The sequence below is a fragment of the Taeniopygia guttata genome, chromosome 3, assembly GCF_048771995.1.
Source record: "Taeniopygia guttata chromosome 3, bTaeGut7.mat, whole genome shotgun sequence".
Taxonomy (NCBI): domain Eukaryota; kingdom Metazoa; phylum Chordata; class Aves; order Passeriformes; family Estrildidae; genus Taeniopygia; species Taeniopygia guttata.
Window position 1 is genome coordinate 101,105,390 of NC_133027.1, and position 15,419 is coordinate 101,120,808.

Genomic DNA, 15,419 nt, shown 5'->3' on the forward strand with positions numbered 1-15,419 from the left:
ACGTGAAACTTGAATCTGTACTTCCTCTAGCTTTCCAAAAAGGGCAAAAAGTCTCTCTGAATAATGGATGCAAAAATACAGACCCTTTAAAAACTTAAGATTTGGCAACTCTGTACCTGGTAAATTATCCATCATCTGCGGAACCAAGTGTAGTTTACAAAATGTTTCTCAGAAACTCAACAACAGAACCTCAGCATGAGATAGTATTTCATGTAACTACCTACAACAGAGGACCTCACCAGCTCTACTAATAATAACCATTTTTACAACCAACCTACAAAGACTATTTCAAATTGAAGCCTGCCTGCATCCTCATAGCAACCACAGTTCTCTCCAAATGCAACACTACTACTTTTTTAAATTATGCCTGTGTGTAGTTCATTCCACTTCTAATAGCTCTTTTCACAAAAGTGATATAACAACATACCCTGATATAACCAACTTCTTAAACCCAATTCCACTTTTGGTCTTGCTGTAGACACCCCCATCCCCTTCCCTATTTTGGCATGTTTTGTGGAGAAAGAGAGTATGAAAACAAAAATGAAAATAAGAATTTCACCCATCTCACCCGAGAACCCACAGCCTCACCAGACGTGTGTACAGGTTCAAGTCAAACTATAACTCTATTCAGAATTATTTTAGCATGTATAATACTGACAATAAATAAATCTTAAAAGAAATCTACATCAAAGTGAAGCATTTTTTAATTAGGCAAATAGTTAATTTAAAAAAAGAAATTAATGTTAAAAGGTTTATGTTTGTGCTAGTTTTGGATAGGATAGGGCTGTGTTTTGGATTTGTGCTGGGAACAGCATTGATAACACAGGGATGTTTTTGTTATTGCTGAGCAGAGCTTGCCCAAAGCCAAGGCCATTGCTGCTCCTCATAACACCCCATCAACGAGGAGGCTGGGGAGGCACAAGGAGCTGGGAGGGGACACAACCAGGACATGGCATCATGATCAGCATATAAAGCTGAAGGACAGAAGAGGGAAGTGGGGACATTTGCAGTGATGATGTTTTGCCTTCCCAAGTCACTGTGGTGTGTAACAGACCCTGGCTGTCCTGGGGATGGATGAACACCTCCCTGCCCATGGGAAGCAGTGAATTAATTCCTTTCTTTGCTTTGTTTGTTAATTCCAATTCGCTCCCCCATCCCACCTGGGGTAGTGAGTCAACAGCTGTGTGGTGGTTTTTGCTAGTTGGGGTTATACCATACCAATGTTTCCAGCAATTAATTTCTACAACTGTTTATTACAGTAAGTGACCACTACAAGCTACATTTTGATTGTCAGATTCAAACACTAATATTTCTTCTAGTTACCTTGGGTTTGGGGCTTCTTTCCTAAGTAACTTAAGCATCCAAACAGAAGTTTTGTCAACATATAAAAAACATCTGACTGCAGATAAGGCACAAAACACAGAACAATATTGGCCATTTTAAAGTTGTTGCAGGAAGCCAGAGATGATATTCCAGAGTTTAAAATGGCTTTAGACATCTATGCTCATGTCAATATCTTCCTCAATTAAGAATTTAAATTTAAAAAATTAAGAAGAAAACCCACCAACTTTAAACAAATTTATTTCACTCATCTTACATAAGACATGAAAATGTTGATCCAAGAGCCAGGAGCTGAAATCAAATATCTCTTAGACCCACCTCTTAAAACACTCTAAACATGAAACAAGGTAATTTTTTCTGTTGTATTTTTAGAAATAAAGTAGATGTTTTACACAGGATGGTCTGACAAGATGGGCAATAAGTAGAACAAACCATTGCCAGACACAGAACAGTTCCATCCACTCAATACAATTTCCTATTGGGAAAATGTTACCATTTCCTGCTTCAGCAATAAAATATAAAACCAATGTTAACAGTAGGATTTAGTCAAACAAGTAATAATTTGTCCCAGCAATCATACAAAGCTGTACTAGGGAAGGAAACTGGATAGCAAAAAGAAGGGAGGAAGCTAAGCTTGGTTGATGGCAACACAAAGAATTCTGCATCTGAACAACCTCCAGAGCTGATTTTGAAGCAGGTTTTTGCAATTACCTAGCCTTAATACCCATTAGAAGGAAAGTGGTAACAATTTTGCAGAACTTTTAGAGATTTCCTCACATCTTTGACTTGATTTACAGCACATGTGAATTTCATTTGCCATTCAAGGAGAGATTATTTCTACCAAAAGGAGTGAAACCAAAGGTACCTACAGGAAATCATAAAGTAGCACCAAGCTAAGCACATTTCAGCACTCAGGAAGGGAAGAAAAGCAATAGCTCAGAGTGAGCAAATATTCTTATGCAGCAATATGGTGATGACATACACAGACCTCATTGTTCCATGACTAAAGAGACAAAAAAAATCAATTTAAAATTAATAGGTATGACTCCAAAGATGAGTACCTCATACATACATATAATCACATTTTGAAAATTACACACCCCTTTAGGCCTTGGGCAAAATTTAAGATAATGCTGTCTTGTAGCACTTTTCCCAGTTTACAAGAAATATTTCATTATTTAAAGGAAAAATGCTAGTGAGAAAAAGCAGACATCACCAGTGAGCTTTTAAAACTTGTGGACTATTTATTATATGTAGGCTTTCTAATCATCTGTGGTAAATAAATACTGTGATCCTGAAAATCAGAGGGATCTGGTGATACTTTCAGGGACAGCACTGCAACTTTCCCATATGATATAAATGAGACTTAACTGACTCAGCTAAGCAATGGATACTGGAAAGAAACTGTAACCCTCACTCATTTTACATATGCATCACCACTTTTAAATATGATGCACATTCTTTTTTCCCTCTTCCATTTAATTTGTGGAATTTGCCATTAGAAAATGGTGGTGTTACAGAGCCTGAGAAGAAGAGAAAACTGGCTGTGCCACCTAAACTTAGTGTACAATATCTCTGTTTTATGCAATGAGTCAAGCTTGCTATGAAGAATAATTGCTTGCTTCTGCAACTAAAATGAAAATAATCTGAGGGCAAGTCTCTGGAAATACAATACTCCTATTTAATAAAAAATTGTTTAAAAATAATTTTTAAAAGTCCTGAACGACATTTAAAGGTTTAAATGCAGCTCCAACAACTGTATAGTTAATCAGCAGCTAACAAAATGAAATCAATTCCTTGGACATACTACTCTCCCTTAACTATATCAAAATAACCCCCCATGTGCTCCCCTTGTGTACTGCAACAGAGTAGGAGAGATTAGTTTAAACATTGAAGACTATCTTCAGAGAGAAGTAAATCTTCAGTATTAAAAGAAGAAAGTTCTCCCTCTATTGCCACCAAAATGCTGGCAATATTCTTTCCAGCTAGAGTTGGAATCTAGAAATTCAACCAAAAACAATTGAAACAGAGTCATTCAGGCTGGAAGAGGCCTCAGGAGGTCCCTTGCAAAAATTATACTTCAAAATAGGCTCCACTGTGAGGTCAAGTCCCTGGTACTCAGTAATTGAAAATCTCTGAAGACGAACACATAACTTCTCCATCCCCCAGTAATGGAGAAAAACTTCTCCATCTATATAATCTGAATCACTTTCATTTCAATTTAGTCACTGCTGAGAGTTCAACTCCATCTTCTGGTCTATAACCCCCACAGGCACTGGGAGTCCATCTGTTCTCCATATTGAGAAAGGTAATTCCAGCTGACTCTCCTAGAAAGGCAAGTTCCCATCATGATGGTTTTTGATGAATGCATTCCAATTTATCAGCATCTTTCCTTTTATCAGGAACCTAAAAACTGGATGCAATATGATTCCATGTAATGCAATGGGTTCTGAATAATCAGGGAGGATAATCTCTTGCCTTGATCTACTGGCTACGTGCCTGGCCATACAGCCCAGGATGCTCTTGCCCAACTCCCTTCCTTGTCAGGGAGTTGTTTGTGGGCAGCCTCTGGGCCTTTCCTGAAGAGCTGTCCCCCCAAGCCCCCCTGTTCTCAGCTTATGCTCCTGCCAGGAGCTCTTCCCTCCCAGGTGCAAGACTGGGCATTTGAACATCTTCATGTTCTTGACATAGCACTTCTCCTGCTTTCTAGGAATCCCTGAATACCAGCCCCTCCCTCAAGCCATCACCTGGTCACCCCCTTCATTCTTGTGTCACCTGCAAACATGGTAAGAGTGCACCACATTGCCTGCTCCACATGTCCTGCTAAAGACAGGTCCCCATGGAGATTCCCACGAGACTCCACACACAGTGTGGACACTTAACCACCACGCTCTTACTCAGCCTATGCAATTAGTTTTTTATTCACCTAGTTGTCCCTTAATCCCGGTCAATTCCCATTGCTTGGCCTGCTACAAAGAAAACAAAAAATAAAGAAAAAGAGAAAGAGGAAAAAAGCAGAAATAGGAGACTGGGAAGACATAATGGGAAAACACAAGGACTCCTTTCAACACAGAGCAATGCTGGATGAAAAGAGCATAGTGCCCAAAGATACAGTGCATTAACTTCCTACCTTAATTGCTTGAAACCATACCTCAGCTTAGCTGCATCTGGCTTATGCCAGCCTTCAAATCACCACCACCAACATTTGTGGAGTTACAACCATTTCACTGCTCGTTAAAATACTTGCAAAGTTGTATTAGATCAGTATGAGATCAGAATTTCATGTTCAAAGAAAGTCTCACTTTCAGAAAACTTTCCAAACTTTCTTCCTTTCCTGTATACCTTTTTCTTCAACACTCAGCTTAAAAAATATGTACATTGCAGGTATCAACAACATATTTTCAAACCTACAGATAAAAAGCTGGGAATGCTGAAGGGCAGTAAGCTTACCACACACATAAAGGAAATGTGGCTGTGCTAAGTCTCTTTAAGCTTAGATGATTGTGGCAAAAACTTCAAATGCACATTTGGTAGTTAGATGCTACAGCAGTAACAATTATAAATATAGACTTTGGGGGAGAGAGAGTAAATCTAATCACTGCCAAATTTCATATAAAAGAAAAACAGTAAGTCTAACCATCTGAAAGCTTTATTCAGACCGTGAATGAAGAGCTTTCTTAGGTTAGCAGTTGGCCAATTTGCTCATCTGCATGAGGCTTCTTGCCACGTTTCATTGTACTTAGTCGTGATATTTAATCCCCTAAAGCTGTAGTAAGGCAGTGTAATCAACTTTGTGAGCTAAACCATGCATGGTTACACTTTCAATTTGAGTGAGGAAGCATATCCCAAAACTGAATTAATTAGCTGTACTTATACCACGTCTGTTGCAATGTTCAGATGACTTAGAATGTCTAACATCAATTTGATATTTGCTGTTACTTTCAGATAGGCTAAGAAATCCAAAGAACTGTTTGTATGCATTACAAGTCATGTAAATAGCATATTGCTATCTAAAGCATGAATCCGAGCAATTTTGCAGGTAGGAAAAAAAGAAGTGATCACTTACAGGGAACAGGTCTGCTTTTAATTCCTGCTGGATAGCATGGATATACATGTGGCCTCTAAGGGATTATCCAGTTTTCCTACACAATTATCCAGGTGATCCTCCCACACTACCTCATCATTATTTTTCTAAAGAAGGTCACAAAACAAAGAAATAACTACTGCGTAGCCATTAAGAACTAATATGCCACACCTACTGTTCAATAACAAAAATTATTTCCAAAATAATGCAAAATGGTTTTTTGGGTACTTCCAAGTACAGGACAATAGTCAGTCATAATCAACTGTACAACCATATCACGTTTATCACAGGTCTGTAGTGAAAATATTTTATGGAAACCATCACACCCTTCATTAGCAGAAAAGTTCACCTTCCCAAACTTGATGGGTGGGGGTTATTCGATAGCTGGTTCTGGAGATTTTTGAAAGCTAGAAGCTTGTGGGTGGAAAGCAAGGAAGGATTACCTCCATAAGTACTATGAATCATGATGTGTTACATTAATAAATAGATCCTAATAAATTAACAATAACATGAATAAATGCAAAAGCAAGCACAATAGTTCTTTAACCATTTTTCAGCACTGCAAGCTATTTCATAACAACATCACAGAACAGAAGGGTCCCACAGAAGCATGAGAATAATAACATGCAGGCAGTAGTGAAAAAGCTGGCTTATGTATCATAAACCTCAACTAGATTTTCCCCTTTTACCTAATTTCTGTATCACCTATTCAAATGCAAATTCTCCCAAATACAAAAAATATCCTGTAACAGGGCTCAGGTTGTGTTTGGTGATGTGTACATCTGTACACACGCAAGCTGCTGCAGGATGTGAGAAGCAATAGTCCTGGGAGGTGTTTCTTCAAGTAGCTCATTAGGAGCAGCAAGAAGCAGACTCAAAACTGTACCATGGACACTGCTATTTGCAACATGATGAACATCCAATTACTGGCTACATCCAGCTCATCAGCTGAATCAAAAGTCAATTAGTGGTTTTTCCAAAGTGTACATATGTTTAGAGTTGTGTGGGAAAGAAAGGAAATTTTAGTTCTGCTCTCAAATCCAGACTGGCAGACCACCATGAGCAAAAGTGTACATGGGTTATCTGACAGCGTCCAAGAAATAATTTTTTGATCCATCATCTGGCTCAAGAAATACAAAGGCTACGTGCAGCACTGCCATGTAACCTGCTTGAATACTTACTACACCTGATTTTAAGAAAAGGGAGATTCGTATATTCCGTTTCCCTGACACAGCCACTATTAGTAATTTTTCCCATCATTTGAGATTTTCACCATTTTTCTGTGAAACTCCTGCTCGTATTTTGTTTTAACAAGATTTTATTTCCTTTACCATAGGCAAAGGTTTGTTTGATCCAGTTGGTTAACAAGCTGCATGGTTGTCTCTCCTTAAGAAAATGCAGCGTTAATATATAAAAAAATAATAAATGTAACATGAGAAGAACTAAGCACACAAAAAATATGCTTTTATGTTTTCTGTTAGAATTCAAAGTCCATGTTCAAGATCTACACTGCCATTTTCTTGCACTGTGTGACAGTAACAACTGAGTTTCAGAGATCTAAACTGCTTTTCTAACATTCAGTTCACATCCTCAAAAGCCGATAAACAACTTTTCAAAATTTGTTGGCAGAGATGAAAAGGCACAGATTGTACAAGAACTCTCCTACCCCTACTCAGAATGGCATATGATTCTGCTTATAAAACACAAATTATTTATCTTCTACAGTAACTCCTCACAGAAAGGCTGAATTTTGTTGGATTTTCTGAAGGAAGAAAAGAAGAAGTAGGGAGAAAATAAAAAGAAAGAAAAGGGAAAAAAGGAGAATGAAAATAAAAGGATTTGTATATCCTGTTATTGGGTAAATTCAATCGAGATACATTAAGGCTCTAGGTGTGGGATTAGGAAATAAGAATATTATCCAAGAGAATGCCTGTGCGATGCCAACATGGTAAGAAAGCTTTTATGTCTATAGACCTGAGAAGACAACCAGGAAGAGGAGCTCATTCACTCTGATGGTCTGTGTAAGACCCAAAGGATGATTTTTTTTTCATCTTTTTTTCTATCAACTATGTCAGAGATTTACCTTTCAGGACACTTTATTTCCTTAATGTCTGTACAGAGATAATGAGATCATAATTTACAGGAACTATACATATGAACTGAGAAAAGTGTAAAGAGATATGAAATACATGTATTACTTTAAATTATTAAAGCCTTTTAATTTATTCATTCAGAAGCCAGGAGGAAAAACAAACAAAAAAAAAACAGTGTAGGAATAACATCACCTTGTGTTAGCTATTCCAATTTTAATACATATGCCATTCCCAAGTAAACCAATCTAGTTTTTCTTCCCTCAGTACTTTGCTTTGTAGACAACATGTTGAAATACCATTTTTGTTGCAGCAGGTAAAATATGAAAAATCTTCACTTATTCATCACATACATGGTAAATCTTCAGTATTCTGATTCTGGGTTTTTTTCCTCCAATTAAAAATAAAAATTAAAAATTAAAATAAATGAGAGATCATTATGAAGGTAGATGAAGCTAGCCCCCATTTGAAGGCAAATGTAAATATAAAAGCTGTCCATATATCAAAACCTTTTTTCTTGTATAATACTTGGCAACTGAGTCCTTGGCCTCTTGAGGGACTACTGAGAATAACTGCATCAGGATCTCACTCCTGAGAGCAGCATCAGTCAAAGGACCTGCCTAAAGGAATTGCCACACAGCAACGGGCCACAGTACCCTGTACAGTCTAGGTTACAGGTCACTGACTCTGCCAACACTATTTCTACTCTGGTTTAAGCCAAAACAAGGCTGCACTTTTAATACAGGAAACTGAAACATGACTCCATCATTGCATATCACTGTCACAATCCCACACAAAAACAAGAACAAGTTAATTCTATAATTCAGCATAGCAAAACCAGGAAAATAGCTAATTTAGTTGTGCTGGTTTTGGATAGATGTTTAACCTGTTGTACAAGTAGAAAAGACACATGAACTCACATAACCCTTGGATATATGCATATATAGTGCTCTATGCACAGCCCAGCAACTCTGCAACCTGCACAGAGACATTCTATGTACTGTGATAAATCCTCAAACAGGTTTTGGATTCAAGCAGTGGGTGACAGTCAAAATGAACTACCTAGCTCCCTGAAGTCTTTTAGGAATTTGATTATGTAGAACAGGCTATTACTGAAAGATATTGTGCTTTTTGCCACTCAAACTTTTTTTGCTCAAGGGACTGACGTATTCTACATCAGTACAAAACAATCTCTCTGCAAGGATCACAGAATCATTTGTTGCATATCAAAACCAGAAGCAAAGCAGATACACACTACAAGTCTTCACTTGATCAGAGAGGGTTACAAACAGTAGCTGAGACAAAAAACAAAATATTGATCAAACATATAAACTGCACTATGGAATAGCACAGCTATTCTGGCCATCCACTCCATGTGGTTCGGGGCATGACAAACTCAACATATTTGTTAACTTTGAGTCCTGTTATTTGTGCAGACTACCTTTAGCAGAAAGAGAGTTTAGAGACAAATCACACAGCTGCTTTACACATCCATTTTATCTGTTACTTCTACCTAGTCAATAATACCTCACACCATATACATATATATACACACATAGGAGGGCATGAATCAGCTTGGGTAGGAAGCACTAGACTCATTCTCACACAGAGCCTTGCCCAAGCTGAAAAGCTCCACCAGCATGTTACAGGCATGCATGAGTATTACCAAGGGTAACTATTGCACACTTCATTCCACTACAGAATACAGACATTCAAGAATTACTGCTGGTAAGCATTTAAATCATCAGACCTGATTCCCACATCACACATTTAATTGCCACTGCATGATGGGAAAGTCTTTCTATATTAATAGTGAGTTTACATCATTCAAATTTATAAATTATATAAACTGCTGATTCAATTAGACTATCAGAGAACTCTTTGAAGATGTGAAATGCATCTCTAATTGGAGCTTTACAGATAGAGATAACCTAGCAATATTTTTGTAGTCTAAAATTTATGCCTCAGGTGCTTTGGTACAGTGTGGGTGCACTGGGAAGAAAGTGGGGAAAGTCACTTAAAATTAGGAGCCAAGGGAAAACAAAAAGAAGCAGAACCATTTGAGATTATGGAAATCTACTTATCTTCATGAGACAAAAAAGTTATGATAAATAATATCAATTTAAATACTACAAATATTTTAAGGGTACCAAGAAAACAGCGTAGGATCACTTGCATGCACAACTAAGAAACATGATAGAGGCAGGAAAGCAGCAGAGAGAAAACAGTTACATATTTTCCACAACTCAAAAGAAACCCTGAACAAGTACAATAACAATGGCATGTGTATTTAAACTTGACCATGAGGAAATTAGTCCTAAGGAACTCAGGGAAATAGGGGAATGTACAATGCTTTGGCAATTTTCTGTGAATACTCTCTCCTTCTTAAGACTCAAATGTGAAAAATTTATTTTGGGAGTAGAGCTCAAAAAAGTGACTCCTTTTGTACCCTACTGAGTTCTTTACCAAGGAAACTTACTAAATAAATACTTCTGGTATTTAAGTAATAAAAATAAAAACTGAGCTTCATATATCTTATAAACAGGTTTAAGCATAAACATGAACTGATATTTTACAGCTTGCCACTCTTTACAGCAAATTCACAGAATTAATCCAGGTTTTAGCTTTAGTTTGTTTTTACATTCAGAGAAATTGGCAGCAATGTATTCAAGCCTCTTAAATTCTGTGTTCGGAAAATAAGATTGTTGAGTTTGAAAGAAAATGAACCTACACACACTTGCCCAAAACTATAAGTTTATACTTTGGAGGTCTAGAGTTGAAGCTAGCAGTTACTAGCTAGCAAAAATTCAGTCCATTCAAAAATTCAAATATATCTACAAATTGTACAGAGAAGACAATTTTTTATATGTGAAGAAGCCATGCATGATCAAACACAGATCACGCATACACAGGTGAAAAAAAACGTGTTTATGCAAGTTTTCCATAAGAGCTAAGAAGTCCTAAAATTACTAACTTAGTCATAAATCCATTCATCCATTAGGAGAGGGTCATTAACATTCACAATCTAACAAGCCATTCTGCACCAAAGGAGGAGCCTGAACGGATACAGAAGTTAATAATTCTACAAGATACTTGGGGCTGACAGTAAACTTGTTAATGAGACAATATAACTACTAATTCTAAATGTCAGTCACAAAAAGAATACTCAGATATTGTCAGAAGCAAGACGCTCCTCATTACTGCTTCTTTATTGCTTTCCCTGTTGAGGAGAGAAAACATTCACAAGTCTTGAACAAAAATCAAATTAAGAAAACACATAATTTATGATATTACCCAAAGCACCCTTGAAAAGAATAATTGGGACCCTTGAAACAGGTTTCTCCTTGGTGACAAGGAAGTAGATTTCAACAAGGTTTGCTGTATTTCAGAAAGTTTTGAATCTTCTCCACCCTCTTCAAATAAATTACAACTGATGGTATTCTCTAGGGTAAATGAAGGAAAATTGGATGTTCCCTTGTCTCAGAAGATCAAAGAGATCATGTCTTCCTCACAAAAACCCCCAAGCTCATTTCTGGTGAAAATGATAGTTAGACTAATATAAGTTCCTTAGCATAAAAGCTACTCTGCCACTGATTAAAGAATTTGTTATCTGTATCATCCTTAAATGGTATTCCTAGGGTGTGCCTCTCCCACATCACAGCCTTCAGGATTTCCAGAAGCAACCCAACATAACTGAATTTGCTACTGCTTCATTTACATGTCTCTATCAGATGACTGTAAATAGTATTGACATGTAAAATTCCAATGAAAGCAATATTGGAACCTATAGACCTCAATTTCCTGGCTTACCATATTTGGATTTGTCTCTGTTCACCACTCCACCTTCAAAACAAACCCAAGAGCCTTCTGATGGAGGGACAGGGACTTCTGAAAAATGCCTTGTCCTCAAAGACAAGAGGGCAATTACGTGAGATCAAAACTAATTTTCTCCTAATTCTTTGTGTGTGGACAGAGATGACAGAGCCAGGAACACTGAGCTGCAAACAAAACACTAATTTATATTTACAGAAGCCTTGAGATTAGCAAGGCAGTATCTCACTGAACCAGTTACACGAGTCTGCTCACCCACTCCTCAGACATATCCAGCAGCCAAGCCTTCTTCCTTACATACAATTCAAGAGACTCTCCTACCTTTGATTCTCAGCTCTGTCTTTCCAGGTCTTAGCTCCTTTTTCTCCTATCCAACTGAAAAAATAGTGTCTTTCATCACAGGGTGATAGCAACAGATCTCTTTTCTTAACAGCAAGCAAGAGAGGTCTTCTCACCAAGTGCAATTGAAAAAAATCAACTGTAACCTAATAAAAAACTCTCCAAAAGCCACAAAATTCCATGGAAGTGTTACTTACACTACTGTAAGAGACACAAATCAATTGAGCTCTTAAGCACTAATGACTTGCTTTGTTTTCATTTTTTTCACCAACATGACCATAAGCAAGACCAAAAAATTATTTACCATGGGGTTGATTTTTGTTGTTTGGTGACTTTTTTTTAAGAAACTATGAATTATTTCAACATTTTAAATTATCAAGACAGAGAAAATGGATTGTATGCAGTAGAAGAATTAATATTTGTCTCTTGGGTTCATTTCACCAAAGGTGCTTCTAACTAAATATAGGCTGCAAAGACAACAGGTGTCAAGGGAATTAGTGAAACCAAAAAAAAAAGGCAATTTAAGATTTCAAATAAAATCTCCAGCCAAAACATACTTTTTATTCTAAGACATTATGTGACTTGAATTAGGTAACAGGAAAAGTCATCTTAAAGTGATTTTTCAGGAAAGGGATTGTGGTTAAAGAAACACTGTATCCTTTATGAATAACTGTTTAGTTTGATGTACAAGAACTACTACAATGAAAAAGAACCAGACCAAAGAAGAAAAAAATCCACCAATTTTCTGGTTGTGTTACAATCTGACTGGACAAAAATAATGCAGCTGTAGTATTTTATAAATGTTTTGAATTATACTGAGTCAAATATGTGACTAAGATAACAGAAAACTAAAGAACACAAGGTGTTTTAGGTATTTTACTCTGGAGCCCTCTCCTCAACCCCAAGGTCTCCACATCCATATCTTTTTTCATACAACTTTACAATTTTTTTTATTGTTGTAGAGGGCAGGAAAAATTCTTGTGTTTCTCCTGGAGTTGAGTATTAAGAACACCACTATGCAACAGCAACCATATGTTGAAAAACCTGATGACACATGAAAAGAAATTCACATTTCAGTTTTGTGCATCTTTGGGAACATCAGTGAATAATCTGCTAAACACTACTGCTCAAGTTAAGCTCATTTTCTTAACATCTTCAATAATACCTGCTTGCCTGCTGCTCTACTGAGATAAAATGCTTCTCAAAAATCAGATGGAATTTTAACAGCTTCATTCTCTCAGGTGCATCTGGAATGTCAACAGTTAATATAGACAATATGAAAATATTCCTCCCTTCAAATACAAAGTACCTTTAATAAGGCTCAGCAGCAGCTAAACTGCTCTGCAAGATCAAGCCATTTCCATGAATGCTGGAGCATTCTTGATATTATATAGAATATAAATTATGAGTGTTTGTCAGGTGCTTTGAGATCTTTTAACGGCAACTATAAAAACACATTGGCATATTAAATATTTTTACCAACTTTAATAAGAACTTCTAATAGGAGCATTGCTTTACAGGCAAAAAACTGAAGTACAGAGAGAATACTGGATTTGTTTCTGGTTGCAACACATGAAAGTCACGCAAAAGTAAGAACTGAGTACAGACTCCAGCATTTGATGATAAATTTCAGTGGGCATGGCAGTGTTCAGCCAAAGACTGGATCTTGGAGGTCTTTCCCAGCCCTAATGATTGTCTAACCGGGAATCACTAGCAAGAATCCTCTCCTCCAAGATATCTATCATACACAAAAATTCTGCAGCAGAAACACCATTGTACAAAGCAATGTGACATGAAACATGACTGATTAAGAGCAAAAGAATAAAAGTTTTTAAAATGTGCAACAAGAAGGAAAGCCAATAAGTGATCTCTAAAAAGAACAACTGAGATCGAATATGATTTTTTGTCAGCTTCTGTAACCTAGAAAAATTTCATTTTACCTTTCATCTCAGTCAATGAAACAAATATCTCTGAATTTTCTTTTTAATTGAGTACTGTCTCATTCACAAAGAATATAAATTCTGTTAATGAGAAAAAAATACATTCTGCATGGGCTTTGTCACAAGCCCAGAAATATTCTTGGCATTTAGTCAGCATCTCAGCACACCTAAATGAAACAAACCCTCTTTAATAAATCAGAAGATGAAGTAATTTTTTTTATATCCTCACCAGATGGTTGACTAGGCAAAAGTTGGCTGAGGAGTTGCAATAAGAGAATGACTTCAGACATAGTATTACATGATAACACATGATCAGATAAAGAACTTAAAGTGCAAAGAACAGCAAAAAATGGTATCATGCACTCAGGTCACCCCACTCAGCTTCAAGAAAGTAGTAGTGAATAACCTCAAATATGGTATGGTTCTTAGAATGGTCCCTGTGCAGGGCCAGGAGTTGGATCCAATTATCTTCATGTGTCCCTTGTGATACAGGATATTCTATAACTCTTTGCAATCTATTGCAAAAGAAGGAAATAAGAACTTGAGCCCTTCACTGTAACCCAAAACCAGTGCTGGTACAAAGCTGACACAGCCTCCTCTCCACAGCTATTAAAACCTTGCCCTAAAATACTTACATTAATTTTACTGAAGATAAAGAATCATCTACATTTTATAGATTCAGCTACAGCTGGCAATTTCTCAATCACACCATGTAGTTAGGAAACATCTCTATGCCACCCCTTTATGTTTGCTTCACCCATTTTAATGAGCTGAGTGTTTCTGTCCCACCTCTCCAAGTTCAGTCGCTTACGCACTCGGGTATCTGTTGCAACATCTGTCTTTTGTGCTGCCTGCCATCCTCTACTCATCTCTTCACAGTAAGCCTTACTCTGCTGCTGGTCAATACTTTCATGCCAAGAAAGGAAAATTCCCCTCACAGTGACCCTGTGGTGATGTCTACAACCTAAGCGAGTTAACACCCCAACAACAACCTGGTGAATGTTAACACCCCAAAAGAACTCTCCTCCAAAGCTCAGGAGGCTGCACAGGATCAAGAAGCTGATCCTGGACAGTGTTTTGGTTTGTATTTCAAGCTGACCTTACCATAAACTCTATTTTGTAGTAACATAAATCAACAGTGAAAAAACATGAAGTCCTCAAGTGCCCATAAAAACATTCCAAATCCCTGGATTTAAGTGGCTACAGTTAGCTCTAGAACTATTCCCAGACCTAAGCTGGTGTCATACCTGATGCTGGTAGACAAATAAAAATTTCCTTAGTTAAATTCCACCAGAAACACCAGGGAAAGAAAGAAGGCAATACCATTTCCACACAGATTAGTGACGTTCTTTGAAAACAAGGAAACAAACTACTCTGTACCTGAGTATTTTGGACGGGCCTAAGGAAAATTTGATTTCCCTCCCTCAATTTGTTACAATATCTTGAAACATTTTGGAAGACAACTTAAAAACAAATAAACAAAAAAAATCCCAACCAAATTTTAAAACTCAAACAACAAAAACAAACAAACAAAATCCAAACAAAAACCCAAACAACAAAACATAGCCTATGAAAACAATATACCAACTCCTTACCAGTGATTAAGTCACAGATCAACTTTATTTCATGTTTCCCAAACACTCTTTGGAATAATACTGAAACTTTTTCAAGTTACTGAAAATTTCTTTTTGAAGTTCCAAAATATTTTCTAACAAAGCTGTTTTTTTCTTTTAGTAAATGGGACCATATCTACATCTCAAAACGTAACCTTCAGATATTGATGTGTTAGTCAGA

The 15,419-nt window shown here is 36.9% G+C and overlaps 1 protein-coding gene across 10 annotated transcripts in view; it reads right to left on the reverse strand.

Moving 5' to 3' along the window:
- The window catches only part of MTA3 (metastasis associated 1 family member 3), a 230,054-nt gene that overhangs the window by 114,458 nt on the left and 100,177 nt on the right, over nucleotides 1-15,419 (reverse strand). The gene's annotated exons all lie outside the window — the stretch shown is intronic.